The following is an 11,089-nucleotide window of genomic DNA, read 5'->3' as shown; positions in this document are numbered from 1 at the left end:
TATAAGGCCAATGTGTGATTTTTGTGAGTGAAAATGTTACTTATGATAATAAATACTTCAAATCTTTAAAAAAGTGTTCCATGTTATGCCACACATTTTCTGGCAGCTGAATTTTGTTTCACTTCAGCGCTTTTACGTAAGTTGTTAAATATACCTACATAATAATTAGAATTAATCCAGTTTGTTCAGAGGCATAAGTAAGTCTTCTCTTCCCGGGTACAAAATATAAGTCCAGTTTTATTTCTTCAGACAGAGCCCTAAATGTGTTTCCTGGATTACAGGTAAAATAGTTTACTCAAATAAAGTCTTCTTCTTTTTTAAGTGTCATATTATTTTTCTAACTGCAGCATGGTAATGTTCAAAATGCCAAAGATATACTGAAGTAATGTTGGAAAAATATTTAAAATCTGATCCCACACTGTTTCTGACTTCACAGAGTTTTTATGTTTAATGTATTTCATGTTGACATTCTCCTAGCAATACTTTTAGTTTGACACAAACTTGAACTGTCTTGATAGCACCTTAGAGTACTTATAGATACTTATGACAATGGTCAGAGAGTTCAAAACTGGGAATAAGTTATGACTAATAAATTAAAAAACTGAAGTTATAGAACATCACTGATCATCCAGGCCCAAATTATGAACACATTATGGGCTAGGGGCTAAAGTTTTATATACACATTCATTTAGCTACAAGGAAGTTTGTTTGTTTTCTTCTCATGTGCACCTTCAATTTGGTTTTCTTTGGAAGCCTGATATAAAGGTTATGATAGCGCAACACTGCTTTATTGTCTCATAAGATGATATTTAGGGCTATTTGTACATATAACAAAATCTCCAAAACTCCTGAACAGTATGATAGTATGCTGCTGGCTGCCTTTACCATTCCTGCTCAACTTGAAAAATAATATGAAAAGAGAAGTGGAATACAAAATTACTGAAGATGACAGAACTATACAAGCCACAGATAATCAGGCTTTTGTTGCTTACATTAAGAAATTCACAATGCAATATGACAAGGTCTGTTTCAGAAAAGATCTATATTTTCATTTAACAGAGCTTTAGAAGTCTAGTACAATTTCCTTTCTTTCCCACTTGTGGCCCATATGTTACATGTTCAAGTCAGAGTAGTTAAATGGTGAGGAGAGGACAGAGTTGCAAAGGCAAGGCATGATTTTGAAAAGGAATGTATGATCAGTCATGATAAAAACAGCAGAGTTCAAATACGGAGCAAAGGCCCTGAGACTTGACATGGAGAGGTCATTGTAGGCCTTGATGTTAGCATATCCTTGGTGTACAATAAAAGTCAAATTAGAGGAGATCTGTGTTGGATTGAGAGGAAAGGAACTTGAGGCAATTGCTATAATCTATGAGTTCAAGCAGTTCACCGATGAAGGGAAGAAGTTACAGAAAAGAAGTGGGACTTTCAGAAGCCGCTGGATATTACAGTATGATTATATTGTTAGGAGAAGAAACAGGAGAATGGACAGCAGGGCTCAAGAAGTCATGGTGTTGAAGTGGGAAGAGATGGAGTCACAGACAGGAGCAGGGGCCAAAAGATGGAAGGAGGATATAAGTGGAGAGGTCACGTTGGATCTTGTAGATCTTTACTAGAAACTACAGAGATAATATAGATAAAAGGAAGAACCAATTCTTTTACATGCCATAAAAATAACGATCCCACCTCCTCGTTTGGACTGCATGCTAGCAAAGATTAAACATCAAAAAGAATGGCATTTGATTCACATCCTGTTAAAAGCCAAACTCTGAGTAAATGATATAACTTGATAATATTAAGTTAATCTTGTGGAAAAAAAAAAATATATTAGTCTATAACTGCACAAAGCAGTCCATTCTTTCTGTAGTATTTCAGTGCATCCATTTATGTTGGGAGAGGGAATTGGAGAAAAAAGTAACAACAAAGAAGAAAAATACCATAAAATTTCCATCTTAACAGAAGAAAATATGTCATGATGTTACAAATGTTTTCATTGACATAAAAGAAGATGAATTTTCAAGTGTTTCTACATTTGTATATAAGCTCATTTTTCCCAGATGAATTTTAGTAAATAATATATTTCATTGATTCCTGTCAGAAGGCAGTACCAATGGGGAAACCTAATGGTTATAGCCAACTCATGGACTAAATATTGTGTAAATATTGATTCTAAAGGGTATTAACTGGGGGAATAGTCCCAAAAAATTCTAGACACTCAAGTGCTGGTTCTTTTTCATTCAAAATAGCACAGCTCTTCTCATGCTAAATAGTGTGATCAAACCCTTAGAGTCTGTGAAGTACACAAAAAACTCACAGAATTTAAAATAGTGTGTACCCTACTCTGGCACAAATCTATATTATGGGATTTTTGTAAGAAATTATATTTCTGTTTAGCACAGTGTGTGTATTTATAATGATAATGAATTTTATGATACCTATCAGAAAGTATTTTTGAAGTCTTTACTGTTTTCTATTCCCCTCTAGAGTGCAGTTTTTTGTGAACTCCAACATTTTTGTAAATTATTTGACAGAAATAAATTCCCTAGTAGATATTAAATTGTTTCATATAAATCTGAAAATTTTGCATAAAACAGAAAAGTGGGAGAAATTAAATTCAAATAATAGAGAATCATACTTTATTAGGTAACAGTCTCACTATTTGCATCTGCAGTGATCGAATATGGCATTAGAATACTTGTGTTATCTATTTGATTTCTGCAGCCTATGGACCTTTTGCTGCAGCAGTTCTATTGTATAATGATCTCAATTTACACAATAAATAAATAGCTGCTTTCGGTATTCTCTCACTGAAGCATCAATACCACTCCTCATGATAACTCCCCATTTACTGTGCCTATGGCACAGAACTATTAAATGCTTCATTTTACAATATTGAAGAAGACAAATCACTACTCTGTAGAAAGTACCATTTAAATAACACATTGTGTAAAGAATGGTGCTAGTACATAATCATTTGTATGCATCAACATAAGTGCAACAAATACCTTTTCTTTGGTGCTACTGTGAAGTTATATATACATTACCTCAATTTTTGATGTAAATATAATTTAACTGTTGTTATCAGGCTTTTCCTTCATATCTTTCTTTACAGTTCATCTTGAGGGCAGGAAAGTCTGAACGTGGCACTTAGTGCCATCGTCTAGTTTACCAGGTGGTGTTTGGTCATAAGTTGGACTGAATGATCTCAGGTCTTTCCCAACCTAATTGATTCTGTGATTCTTTTTCAAGTTACAACCATCAGGCTCCTGTTCCTGTATAAATCCTCACAAGTATCAGTAACAGGTCGTATCTTCTTTCTCATGCAGGGAATTCATATACTCATTTTAAATTCCAGTGAATAAAGGAATCAATTAATTAATCTTTAAGGAAGATTAAGAAAATTTGCGGTGACTCTCTCTACCACTTGACTACAGATTCTGGAGAAGGAAATATTGCATTCTAATCATGGTAATATAAGTAGTAGACTGTGTAGAGTTGTAATCTTGACAATCCACCTACTGACTCAAATATTATGGGGCAGCTGTGTTGTGCAACTGCTAGGCTAAAGTCCTCGTATAGTGCAGAAAATTATGTCTGCAGATTCCCTAATACCCAGTTTGAGTATTATTCCATAATAAATTAATCGTGCCGTATCTTTCTTAGTCTAATATATGCAAATATGTAGATTCTTTATAATGCATCATTTCATCGAGAAAATAGCAAGCAAAAAAAATAAAGTAAATAGCCTCAGAAACATCATGAAGAGTAGAAATAAGAGAGAAAAAATCAAGGAGAAAAAAGGAAATGCCAGAAGCATATGATAACCTGGTAGCAAATCAGTTTATTTTATCTGTGGAAAATAAAATTTAAATATTGTGAGGAAAGGGAAAATAAAAGGGAAAGAAGGTAAATAATTTTCCTTACCCCGGGTTTATTTGACTTACAGTTGAACATTCTCCCCAATGTACATTCACTTATCTAAAATCATGGATCATTGTAATCTCTCTTGATTTGGGTTCATTTCTCCCGCCAGTTTACTTTAAAACCTTCCCACATAGTCATAAATCAAATCACAGATTTGAAGAGGAAAGTGAAAATATTACTGAAAGTTCACTCCCAATCCATAGTGTAGAGTTAACACATGGTATTTTCACTTCTTCTGTCTTTTTTCAACACTAATTTGGGCACTGTGCTTCTGTTTGGGGAGAAGGAATTTGCACATGGATAATTATTAAAATTGTTTCAATTATTAGAAGAATAGTTATATATAATAAAATGTCCTACTTTTAACTAAAGGGAAAAAAAGAGAACATCCTCAAATATACCACATTGACTTAACTTTTTCAAGCTAGGTATTTAGAATGAAGATGAGATTTCATGTTTCTGCAACAGACACCTTCAAGGGTATTATTCCATAGTGAATTCTACTGAAGTAACTATGACTGAAATGAATCTCAGGCATTATCAGCTAATCTTGAAGTATTTGGGGAGTCTTGCAGTAAAAGAACACAAAGCAAAGAGAAAGAGTATTTGGCCTTGAAGACTTATCTTGATCTGTAAATACAATAGGCTGCCTTCTTTTACTGCACTGTGTAGATTAATTAAAAGTTAATAACAGTGTGCCACAGGAACAAAACAATCTTTTTCTGAGTCTTTTTTAGTCAATATAATCTTAATATTGAAAATAAGCACCATTTTGTTATCAGTTTTGGAATGTTTCAACTTTCTTTTGAACTTCTTTTTTCTTCTTGTTTAATTTCCATACATCAGCTTGTTCCCTTTGTTATGCTAATAATTTTTTTGCAATAAATAAATTTTACTGCTTTTTCTCATGCTTAAAAAATGAACTAAAGTGCTATTTAAGAGCAAATTGACTTGAAAATATCATAAATGATCACTTGATACTCAGTATATGAAATGCAAAATGACAGATTTTAACTATTTAATTTACAATTAATTTAATCTGTGAATCACCAGTTACACACAAGATTATGATGGTAGCATTACTCTAGTTACTGCTTGATTCTATGTAGTTTACCTTATCACATTTTTATAACCTACATACCCAGAATTTTCCAATTTTAATTTTTAAATTAACTGAAGTCTAACCTAAACAAACCTAAACGCTGTTGCTTATGGAACATCTTCTAGTCTCCATCTGGGAGATTCAGGGCAGAGTCTGTCAGGGATAGTTTGGTGCACTGTGTAAAAGTAAACAGACAAATAAACAACTCCCCCAAGTTTTTTAAAAAAAGGAGAGAAAAATACTTAAAAGTTTTATTGGAATAGTTATATTTGAATACATATTTTAAAATGTAACTATAGCCATTTGAAATGTTTTATGGTGTGGAAATAAAACCTAACGTCAAAAGTTTATTATCTCCACCTAATTAAAATGTTTATCTGTCTAATCTATACAGAGAATGTAATATGATGTGTAATATGTGTCAGTACCATAGTGATTATTATATATCAAGTAAAGGATACATAGGAGAAGACCTATGCACTATTTATTTGTTGTGCTTAATAGTCTTTGCTTTTTATTCCTAGAAGATCTCCTCCGAGATCAGTCAGGCATTTGGAACTGTATGCCATACATCCAAGCATGCAAAGAATAATACATTTAGTGTCACATTATGTATTTTCCTAATGTTCCATTATGTGACAAAAACCAACTTGATGCTACCTAGTTTATTAAGAAAAATTCAAAACCAAAACAAACAAACAAACAAAAAAACCCAAAAAACCCACATGAAGATGGATTTGAAGCTTATTTAAAGGATTCATACTATGCTGAAAAACTACAGTAGTGATTACAGTGAAAAAAAAAGAAACATCTCCTTTACAAATAATGGTCTGTTATTTAGAAAGTATAAATAAAACAATTTAAAATAATTGCTATTTTTTTGTGTCAGACATGAAAATGTTAGTTTGAGTCAAAAAAGTCAGGGATAGACTGACTCACAGAACTTTTAATGGCGTGGACATCCTTTCTTTTGCTGATCATTTTGTAGTGTGCCAAATGTCTGTTCATCATTTGTAGATGAAGATCCTGTGTCAAGAAAAGGCACAAATTCTTAATTAAAAGAAAATGTGGTCCCTATTATATCTCTTTTTTTAAATTATATTAGACATAAATAGAGACTAGTGCATGCCCAAAGGAGTAGATTTGAATGCCATCAAAGCCAAAGGACAGTCACATATTCTCGGCATGGGGTTTAATGCAGGCATTTTGAGAGTTCAGTAAAGCATAGTATTCTGTAGGTTTGTGAATAACAAGGAAACTAAGCAATAACTGTAACTGTTGAAATTACTATTCTTCTGTTATAAATATTACACATATTTAAAATATGCTATTTTTCCTATAAAAATAGGAACATAAAATTAGGTACATGCACATAATATAAAAATGCTCTGTATAAACATATACAAAATCAATCCTCCAGAGAAACTTCTGTAGTCACTTTTGCCTCACATTTTCTTTATAAGAACAATTGTCTATTTAAGCTACCAAGAAGTTTCCTAAATCCCATCACTCCTAATTATGGATTGATGCATTTCATATTAATAAATAATAGTAGTAAACTGGTATCTTCTCTTTCCACTTGCTAATAGGAGTTACTTCAGATATGTACCTTACATGACTGTTGTAAGTTTGCAAATATTGTAACTGCCTTTTTTTTAAATTCTGAGTTGCTGTAAACTGGAGAAAAACTGAGTTTTTCTACTGCTTTTTTTCTTGTTTACCTTTTGTTAAATTTGGAATTTTCCTTAGCAAAGACTAAAAAGTGTTCAACTCCCTTACGCTTCATAAAAAAATATAATAACCATATGTTGGATTGCTGAGTTCTTAAAAAAAATGTTTTAAACCTTGTTGTGCCCATTACTCTCTTTGAAGATGTCCAATTCAGGTATGAGATTTACTCCATTTAATGTGTTTACAGTATTTGTGTATTTGTTCTATTATTGTCTTGCAAAGTGCCCAAAACAGCATTTTCTTCTACTCCACTGTTGATATTACCATCAGTTTAATAATTTTCTCACAATCCATTGAATTCTAGTGTATTTTATTGGCAGATAGAAATACAGTTAGAAAATAAGCATTTTTTCCTGGTTTTATCTTTTCAGTTTTGAGGAATGCATTTCCACACAACCTGAATGTATAAAACTCCAGTTAGAAAGTTAGAGAAAGGAAATAATATAATCCATCAAAGATTTTGTACCTATTAGATAACATTTTTACGTTGCTATAAAGTCCAGTGGCTAGAGATATGAATGTATTTGCTATTTAAAAAAACCCTAACAAACAAACAAACAAAAAAACAAACTAAAAAAAGCAACACAAAGAAAAAGCCAAACATTACCCTCCACATCAACCTGGGAGTGGGATTAACCTACACTAATTTCAGCCATATGTAAATTCAGTATGTATTCTCAGGTAAACACCGATCATCCTTCAACCACCAATGGAGCTACACACCAGAGAAACATAATACAGACAGGATTAACAACTTGCTGCAAACATTTCTCTTCTGCACTGGTTATACATATATCCTGTAGCATGGGGTTCTCTTGCCTGACCATCAGTGTCCAGTATCACTTGACATACATGAAGCTGTAATAGATTTCTGCAGAAGATCATTAGATTTGATGGTCAGACAGCAGAGGCCTTTTGCATTTGTGGTGAAGGGAAAGCAAGGGGCTGCTGGAGACCAGATGATGTACCCCACTATCACAAAAATTACACTGTATAAACTATATGTACGTCACTGAATGGATAGACTTAATTGGATGGATTTAAGACCTAGATGCCATTACTGAAACTTGGTGGGATTAATTCTAGAGAGTACAGAGGAGGAAGGAGTACATTAAGAGGATCCTAAATGCAGACATGTTGCTTTAGAAAGCAGTGCAACCCCCACCTTCAAAACAGCTAACATAAAGCAGGATTTATCTACCCTTAGCTTTAAAATCATCAGTTACACATGAAATATGCAAAGAGTGTTTTATTATAGACTGTTAAGTAGGACTAGCATCGGAAGTGAAATGATATGTATTACAGTCATTACCATTGCATTACCTTTGAGATGGATAGCATTTTCAGAATTCTAGTTTGTTAAGAACTACAACATCTGTGCTCTCTATTATAAAGAAAGTTTTATTTTGGAGTTCCTGGCAATGGTAGGAAATTTCTCAGAATTTCTGTTTTTAAAAATGTCTGAAGCATTTTTAACTACAGTTTTAAACTGACTGAGCAATTAAAGTTTAGAATCAAAGATTAACAATGAAACATGAAAAATAATAGAAATAATAAAAGAAAACCCAAAGTTCAAAGTTTCATACTCTTCTATTCACTTAGGGCAAACAAGTAAAGGTAATTTTCCCTTGATTTTAACAAATTGTCTATATATAAATTAAAAAAAATAAAAAGAAAGAAAATAGAAAGAACAGGGGCATAGGCATTAGCTACATAAAGTTCTGTTTACTAAAACATAGTGGTTTTTTCTAGTCCTCTAAAAATGGAGAACTGCTGTTTCTATTTTTCTGTGACTGATTCAGTCAGTTACAGAATCTGAATGAAATATTCCTGTGCATATTTTTAACATGAGCTAATAATTTCAAAAACCACAGGTCTAACATTAGGTTTTACTACTCCACAGTATTCTCTGATATTTTTCATGCCTGTAAATATAAAAGGCAGGCTAGCAATGATGCAATGATGATTTAAAATTACAGTTTGTTTCCAACTGTGCCTTCACAGCGACTCAGTGGTGAAGAGATTCTCCCTCTCATTTTCTCTGCCATGAGAGGCCAGGAGTCCGCTGTCATATAAAGTAACAGTGTGAGTGATGCTGACTAAAGGAAAACACTGAGGCAGCCTAAGAAAATTTAATTATACTTAATCTCTAAATCCTAACAAACAAAAAACCAAACAAACAACAAAAAAAGAAGTCTGATTCCACTGGAATTCTCTTTTTTTTTCCACAGAAAAGCCTACAATGCACTGAGTCACCATGACTGTCTCTAATTAGATGTTTTTTAATAGCCTGAAATGTGTCCTCAAAATAGTGGTTTTTAAAAGGCACAATGTTATCTCAAATTATCTTGAACACTCTTACTTAAAAAGTAAATAATTTACAAAAGTATTTACCTGTCGAAAAAAATGGCTTGGGGTTTTTCTATATTGTCACAAGCATACATTTGCTTCCTATAATGTAATAGTCCCAAGATTTGGTCCAAAATAGTCTTAATATTTTTATAAAATTTTATCACATGAGTTTATTTATGTCCTGATCTGGTGTTTTGCAATAAAAGAAAGGAAAAAAAAAAACAAACAACTAAAAATCTTTAATATTGATTAAAGACAAAGATAAAATTAATTAAAGATAGCACGCTTGGTTCAACTGCTATTTTTCAGCATTAATAATTATATTTTTAATTTATTCAAATTAATATTCTATGTACTCATTCTTGAAAGTATGACTGAAGTCATGACTTTTCAGAAAAATCTTAGCATATGTCACTGTTGTGGTTTGAGCTCTCCAAAAATCCAATTTCCAAGCTTCCCCACAATTTGCTTCAATGTGAGAGGGGTTTTCAGACATAACACATCTATTAGTATGCGGAAAATTATATCAAAATTTATTACTAACACAATAAATACTATAGAAACTAAAAAGCAAATAAATACACAGTATTAATACAATCTCTACCACCCCTGGGGCTCTCCCACATCAGTCCAGAAGAAGAACACTCCAGGACGATAGCTAAAGTCTCTCACTGGGGTATCGAGGAAGGGGTCTTCTTTACCTCCACCAGCTGCTTGGCCCTGCTGAGGTCTCCTCCTGGACTACAACAGAACACTTGTTTTACCAGGTCTTCATCACGATTTACAGGGAGTCAGCTTTTGAGTCCTTTCCCCCTGGGTTCATGAAGGTTCCTCCCAGAGAGTAAGATGTCCACTCTTACTCTCCAGGGTACAGGGTTTCTGGGTTTTGCTCAGTCTTTATACCCCAAATAGTTTTCACCAAAAGTCCTTTCCCAGAAAAAGCCTGCTTGTTTTGGCTTCTCTCTGTTTCAAGCTGCTGCAGCTTCAGCTCGACTTCCACATGTCATGGGAGGCATTCTTCCCCCTGCATTCCTCCTTCAGTTTTCGGCTGCTTTCACCCAAACCTCGCATAGGGCCTCCTCCGAGCCCCTCAGCCCTTCTCTTCGTTGCTCACTCTCAATTCAGAGTCGCCTCCTCCCACCCCATTATGGGAGGGGAAAGTGGCAGTGAGACTGCTTGGAGTCTTTCTCTCATCCTCTGCCTGGAATTCTTCCAGCTCTGCACAATCTCCGCTGCTTCTGCAGCTCCTGGGCCACCCCTCGGCCTGTATCTGGCTCGGCTCCAATACCGAGCCTGCCTGCCGGGGGCTAGCTAGCTCCAACCCGCTGGCAGGCCTTTCAAGTCCACGCCACCGCCTCTCTTGGGCAGTGGGGGGAAAAAACCCCTAGCCTTTGGCCACAGGCACCTGGTCCAGTTAATATACTGCTCTGGGCTCCCCGCAGCCCAGTCGAGGGGGGAAAAAGAGGGCCTGGCCCCCTGCAAGGGGCCAGCAGGCCTCTCTCCTCTCACCTCATGAGGAGGTGGCTTCCATTCTCTGTCTCTTCCTGCCAACAACTTCCTCCGGCTGTTGTAATGTCCTAATTTCACAGGGGTGAAACACAGCTCTGACTGGCCCCTGATCGGAAACTCACCTGGGACCAACCACTTCCAGCCCCACGGAGAGGGGAGGGGGCGGCTCAAACCATGATAGATGAATAATAATGATAATTGGAAGGTTGAACTGAATTCTTTGGTTGCTTCCATCTGCAATAAACCTGCTTCATAGATGTACTTCAAAAGGTCCTCCTGAAGATATCAAATGTAAATATTTTCTGATAAAGCATTAATAATCTGTAAATTTGTGTATGTCCTGAAGGATTAATCAAACTCGTACTGGGGAGCCTACCTTAAGAACTTCCATATCAATATTTTACTTCTATCTGATGTATAGCAGGATATCCTGGCCTCTGGTTCCCACCATAGAGATATGAGTTCTCCATC

General features: G+C 34.7%; 1 long non-coding RNA gene across 1 annotated transcript; it reads right to left on the bottom strand.

Moving 5' to 3' along the window:
- Positions 1–3,914: 3,914 nt before the first annotated feature.
- Positions 3,915–10,741, bottom strand: LOC120323384. Its single transcript, XR_005563768.1, has 4 exons — positions 9,811–10,741; positions 5,966–6,052; positions 5,110–5,201; positions 3,915–4,195 (listed from the first exon to the last, which is right to left on the bottom strand). It is a non-coding gene; the product is annotated as an uncharacterized LOC120323384 (long non-coding RNA).
- Positions 10,742–11,089: the final 348 nt, after the last annotated feature.

Source organism: Pipra filicauda, unplaced genomic scaffold (genome assembly GCF_003945595.2).
Source record: "Pipra filicauda isolate LSUMZ 115617 unplaced genomic scaffold, ASM394559v2 scaffold24_size8852520_pilon, whole genome shotgun sequence".
Classification (NCBI taxonomy): Eukaryota; Metazoa; Chordata; class Aves; order Passeriformes; family Pipridae; genus Pipra; species Pipra filicauda.
The sequence above is the reverse complement of the archived record's forward strand: the minus strand, read 5'-3'. Positions and strand labels throughout refer to the sequence as shown.